General features: G+C 36.5%; 1 long non-coding RNA gene across 1 annotated transcript; it reads left to right on the plus strand.

The window, feature by feature from the left end:
• The first annotated feature begins 2,725 nt into the window (after nucleotides 1-2,725).
• Nucleotides 2,726-4,547, plus strand: LOC107856688. Its single transcript, XR_007043915.1, has 4 exons — nucleotides 2,726-3,014; nucleotides 3,120-3,724; nucleotides 3,823-4,011; nucleotides 4,125-4,547. It is a non-coding gene; the product is annotated as an uncharacterized LOC107856688 (long non-coding RNA).
• Nucleotides 4,548-5,872: the final 1,325 nt, after the last annotated feature.

Here is a 5,872-nt window from a genome sequence, read left to right on the forward strand (position 1 = left end):
TGTGGTTTTGATTGTTACATTCATTAAGGGTTAGTGTTGAAATACACGTGGTTCTTAATCTTGTAATAATCTTGGTCTCACTATCTATCTTTATTTTCTATGCAATTTCCCTTGTGTTTGTGTTGAATCCGTGACTTGTTTCATCTTGTGTCATTTTTGTTGTTTTGGTGTTAAAATACACCTTGTATCTTGTAATCCTTGTGTTGTTATTGTTGGCCGAAAGTTGCTCTCAAAGGGGTCCTCGGGTTCTAGTTGATTTGTGGACTGTTTTGAGTAGTTTTTGAGCCTTCTCTTGTCGAGTAGTTTTTGAGCCTTCTTTTGTCTTTCTCGCATCAGGTTCATACAAGTGTTCGGTATCATTTCCAAGCCTCTTACTGAACTTACTAAGAAGGATAAATTCAAATGGAATGACACAGCACATAAGTCCTTTATGCAGTTAAAGGAAGCATTAACTCAATCTCCTGTGTTAGCTTTTCCAGATACGAGAAAAACATTTATTGTGGAGACTGATGCCAATGGATATGGTATTGGTGTTGTACTTATGTAGGAGGGACATCCTATAGCCTTCATTAGTAAGGCATTATCACCAAAATATGTAGCTTTATCAGTATATGATAGGGAGTTATTAGCTATTGTTCAAGCAGTTACTATATGATCTCAGTACTTGTTAGGCCAAAAGTTTGTTATCAGGACAGACCAAAAAGCTTTAAAGTTTCTCATGGAGTAGATTATGTCCATGGCATGCTGGTCCCTTGGGGGGCCATTCAGGAGTAGATTCTACCCTTAAAAGGTTGTTAACACTGTTCTATTGAAAAACTTTGAGATCTGATGTAAAGGACTTCATTTAGAAATGTGATGTTTGTCAGAAAAACAAATCTGATTTGGCGGCTTATCCTGGTTCTTTACAACCTTTACCAAATCCAGAGGTGGTGTGGTCTCAAATTAGCATGGATTTTATTGATGGTCTTCCCAAATCACAGGGTTTTAAAGTAATACTGGTGGTAGTGGACAGATTAAGTAAATATGGTCACTTTATGCCACTCAGCATTCTTATACTACTCAATCTGTTGCTAAGGTGTTTTTTGATACTATTATGAGACTACATGGTCTACCAGATGCCATAATAAGTGATAGAGACGTAGTTTTTCTCAGCTCTTTCTGGCAAGAGCTTTTCAATCTTCAAGGTGTGATGTTCAAGAGCTTTTCAATCTTCAAGGTGTGATGTTGCATACTTCTACTGCATATGATCCCCAGTCTGATGGTCAGACGGAGGCCTTAAATAGATGTCTTGAGACTTATTTGAGATGTTACTGCAATGATGATCCTTCTGCTTGGGTTACTTGCTTACCTATAGCTGAATACTGGTATAACACATGTTTCCACTCGGCTATCCAAACTACACCTTATGAGGTGCTTTACGGTAGGCATCCTCCTCTACATCTACCCTACTTGCCAGGTGAATCAGCTTCTACGGAGTTGGATACTACACTGATTAATAGAGAGCTTAAGTTACAGCTCCTTAAGCACCATTTGCTCCGAGCTCAACATAGAATGAAACAACAATCTGATGCTCATAGGAGTGATAGAAGTTTTAATGTTGGTGATTGGGTCTATTTTAAAGTGCAACCTTACAAGCAAACCACTATATCTCACCATCCTTCTCATAAGTTGGCTGCCAAATATTATGGGCTATTTCAGATCATTAAAAGTGCTGGTCTTGTTGCTTATACACTATTGCTGCCAAGTTCTGTCAAGATGCATCCAACTGTCTATGTGTCCCTACTCAAAAAATGCTATGCAGTACCCTCTACTATCTCTTTGCCTCCTATTGTGGACTTAGCCAATCCCAATTGTCCCACTCCTGAAGATGTTGTGCAGAAAAGACTAGTCAAGAAAGGCAATAAAGCGGTGGCACAAGTGTTAGTGAAATGGTTTGATCTACCTGCCGATGTTGCTACTTGGGAGTTTGCTAGTGTGTTGAAGACCAGGTTTCCTTCTTTTGATCCTTGAGGACAAGGATCTTTCTATGGGGGGAAGTATTGTTATCATAAATTGGAGTTCAAGTTAGTTGAAGTTAGTGGAAGTCCAAAGTAGTTGGTTTTAAAAGTTAGTTAGAAACAGTGCAGCTACAGTAGTCTGTTTCCAGAAGTTAGTTAGGAGTGACAAGTTGAGTTGGTTATCAAATAACTGTTTCATTAGATAGCTTTGATCATTTCAGTTACATCATTGTCTATAAATACTCATTGTAATCATCATTTACAGCAAATATGAAAATTGCAACTCTTCCTCCTGAAATTCTAGTTTCTCTGTTTCTTCTCATCTTCTAATTTCTCTTGATTGTATCCTCGAATCTCCATTCCTGGACAATCTTTCGATCCTCGAATCTTTGAGATTCCTGAAATCGAGTAACACATAAAGATAATTGGTTTGATTTCTTTTTAGGTAACACTTGAATCAAACTGAAGGCGTGCGGGTGACGTGGTTTAATTTTCTAGAACGATATTGATCAGGTTCTTTAACTAGCTTTATTCATTCAACTATGAAATTTACTACTGCATTAGGGTGATCTATTAGTACTTGCATGTTTTTGTTGTATACTTTCGGATATTTGTTATCTATTTTGATACAGGATATCGATGTAATTTTAGATACAATAGAGAATTTGCACAATCTGTAGTTATGTCTGGCCACACTGGCTAAGTGCAAGCATTTTATAAAACGTTTGATTACAGAGTTGCGCTTACATATTTGTATTAAACTACAATAGATTTCTTTTTTCGTTCAGAGAACTTCTAGTAAATTTTGCGTGACAGAGAAATAACTTTGATTGAAACAAAAAGATTTTCCGTCTGCCTTTGTGATCCTTTTACAGATATAGGAAGAACACCGAGAGATATCCCACCAGCTCACTATACATTAAAAGTAGATTCATTCTCATTCCTTGTTCAAATACTTGAGAAAGCTGGAAGAAAGAGATATGAGTCTGATGTTTTTGAAGCCAGTGGTCACAAATGGTGAAGTACCTATCCAATTTTAGATTTCCTTTTTCTTTCGGGTGTAAATGTGCCCGTGTTTGTGTTTGATGATATCAATTCTTTAAATGTGGTTTCAATCTTTAGGAAACTGTGTCTCTATCCAATTGGCGATATAGAAGGAGGTGGAGAGGGACACATCTCTCTTTGCTTGGCCATCACAAACACACAGGCTTTACCTCTTGGTTGGGAAGTTAATGTGAGTTTCAAGTCCTTCGTGCTTGACCAGACTCAAGAAAAATACTTGACGATTCAAGATGTGTTATGTATCCGACTTTTCAGTTCTAAACAAAGAAGTTTTTAACATGTTAGATTTTGATTTCATACTTTTTAATCCAAAATCTTGCTAATGCTATTTACACTTGGAGAATCTTCAATTTTTCCCGTTCAACGAGCTCGAATTCGTTCAGCAAGTTTCACTCTTCAAGATTGCAAGTGGTATATATTGTTCAGATAAACTGTTTCTCCTTTTAATTTTGTATATGTTCTGAAAGCAGACAATTTAAGGACAGCTAATATATTGCTGTTTAGGAAGTTAGAGCTCCATCCCAAAGGATACCCTGTAGATGAGCACAATAAGTTTGCACTTAGAATCTGCTTCGATGGGACAGCTACGTATACACCGAGAGTCTATGCAGATTATAAGCTGACGATAAAGAATCAAGCGGATGGTGAGGATGTCATGGCTACAGGTTACCGCGTACTAATCTTGATTTTTACCTACTGGAGAGTACTGTACCTTTTTAATTTATGCACTGAATAACCTTAATCACAACTTCAAATTGTGCAGCTAGTACTGGATTATTCTCTGGTAGTATATTTTGGGTTTGGAGGAATCCCCAAAAGCTAGGTCCAGTGACTGATATATCTGAGGAATTTATTGTCAATGATACATTGGTTGTTACATTCGAGATTACGCGCTTTTTCGCTGTGAAAAGATTTGCCTAGTGTAGTCTAATGTTTCGCTTGAGTTTCACAAGTAAGCACACCCTCAGAGCTAGCTACTTTTAATTGTTCTGTATTTGCCTATACACGTTCATACATACATGTATTTTGTATTGATTATGCTATGTTTAATCTGCATTTTTGTAGAAAAACTATGGATAGCACCGACCATTTATGATATCATGAGGCTGACTTACAAGTTTGATAGGAAACGAGCAGATGACGATGACATGTAAACCATATCTTCTGGTCTTTTCCCCTTGGAGCAATTAGCTTGGTGATTACTGATTACTGAACAAGGCTTCTTCACACTTTGTAGGAACTTATTTCGGTTGCTGCACTTAGCCTTTGAACATTATTTCATGACACTGGGTGTTGGATATGATAGAAACTGCTTTTAACCAGTGTGTTCTGGTTTTGTTATATCAGATGCATTAGCGTTTAAGACATTTCTTCTTTTACCTCCAGTAGTCATTATATTGTTTATCCTTCATCTGTTGGCAACACATTGCTTTTGTGAAAGATATCCAATTCGTCTGAAAAAAGAGTAGCTTAGGAGTAATTGGTAAAACTGATTTCATATGATGAGTTTAAGCCGTGGAAACAGCCCCTTGCAATAATGTAAGGTGAGACTGCGTATGACCCTTATGGTCCAATACTTCCCCGGATATAGCGTGAGCTTTAATGCACTGGGCTGCCCTTTTATCCAATTCATCCGAACATTGAATGAATGTCCCTAATAGTTTGTGCCTTTGTGGGGACGTTTCAATTTGTTTTGTCCGACATTTCAGAAGCCTTCCTTGCCCTCCCGATAGAAATTAATATAAATAGCCATCCATCCAAAAAAATAAATGGGACATGAATAATATATGTATATATTATGTATATTCGCTAGCTCAAACTTGGGCTTTCCACCAAATCATAGGAAGTTATTGTGCAAATGCAATATCTCTTTTATTTTCTTTTTTGCTAATATAGGATATATAAGTAATTCTTATAAAACAATGAGATAGAAGTATCAAAATACATAGACATAAAAAATACAATCTTATCAGAATGGCATAGTAATTTTAGTTAATGTGTCACCCTCAAAGTCCACTTCTTAACCATCTCAAGGCACAATTATCTTACAATTGTACTTCAAACCTCTATCAATTAATATCGATAATTGAAAGCAATGGTAGAAGTCAAACAAAAGTGAGCAGATGTTACTAAATTCATGTTACCTCAAATTCATTATCATGATTTTCGGACATAATACATTAATATGACCCTAAACTTGACACCAAGTTATAACTTTAACCTTAAACTTTGATAGTGCACAAATAGGACCTTTAACTATTCAAAATCTGAACAAATATGACCTCCGATTTTGCAACCCCATGCGTGAGCTTCACTCACGCCTACGTGGAAAGCTCATCCAATCATACGGTGCCACGTCATTAAAAGGGCTTACTTGGAGGGAGGTCATATTTGTGCAGTTTTGAATAGTTAAAGGTCATATTTGTGCACTGTCAAAGTTTTGTTGTTTGTGTTAAAACGACGTCATTTTTTTTTAATTATTATTATTTTTATTTATTTATTTCTATAGAAGCAGAACCTAGCTATTTTTTTTATTAAAAATAAAATCACTAGCAGGGATCGAACCCGTGCACTAGGCTGAAGGAAGCGCCCAAGAAGAGAAAATAACATCACTGGGCTATCTAAGTGTCTTGTTTCATGTGGTTCAACATTAATATACGTACATAAATATAGATTTTCTACCTTATATATACAACATAATTTTTTTACCGAGGGGGTTCGGGTGAACACCATGACAATCACGTAGGTCCGCCCCTGCGTTAATTTAATAACGTTTTGATAACGTTAATTTAATACTAACATTTTAATAACGT

The sequence above is a fragment of the Capsicum annuum genome, chromosome 1 (genome assembly GCF_002878395.1).
Source record: "Capsicum annuum cultivar UCD-10X-F1 chromosome 1, UCD10Xv1.1, whole genome shotgun sequence".
Classification (NCBI taxonomy): Eukaryota; Viridiplantae; Streptophyta; class Magnoliopsida; order Solanales; family Solanaceae; genus Capsicum; species Capsicum annuum.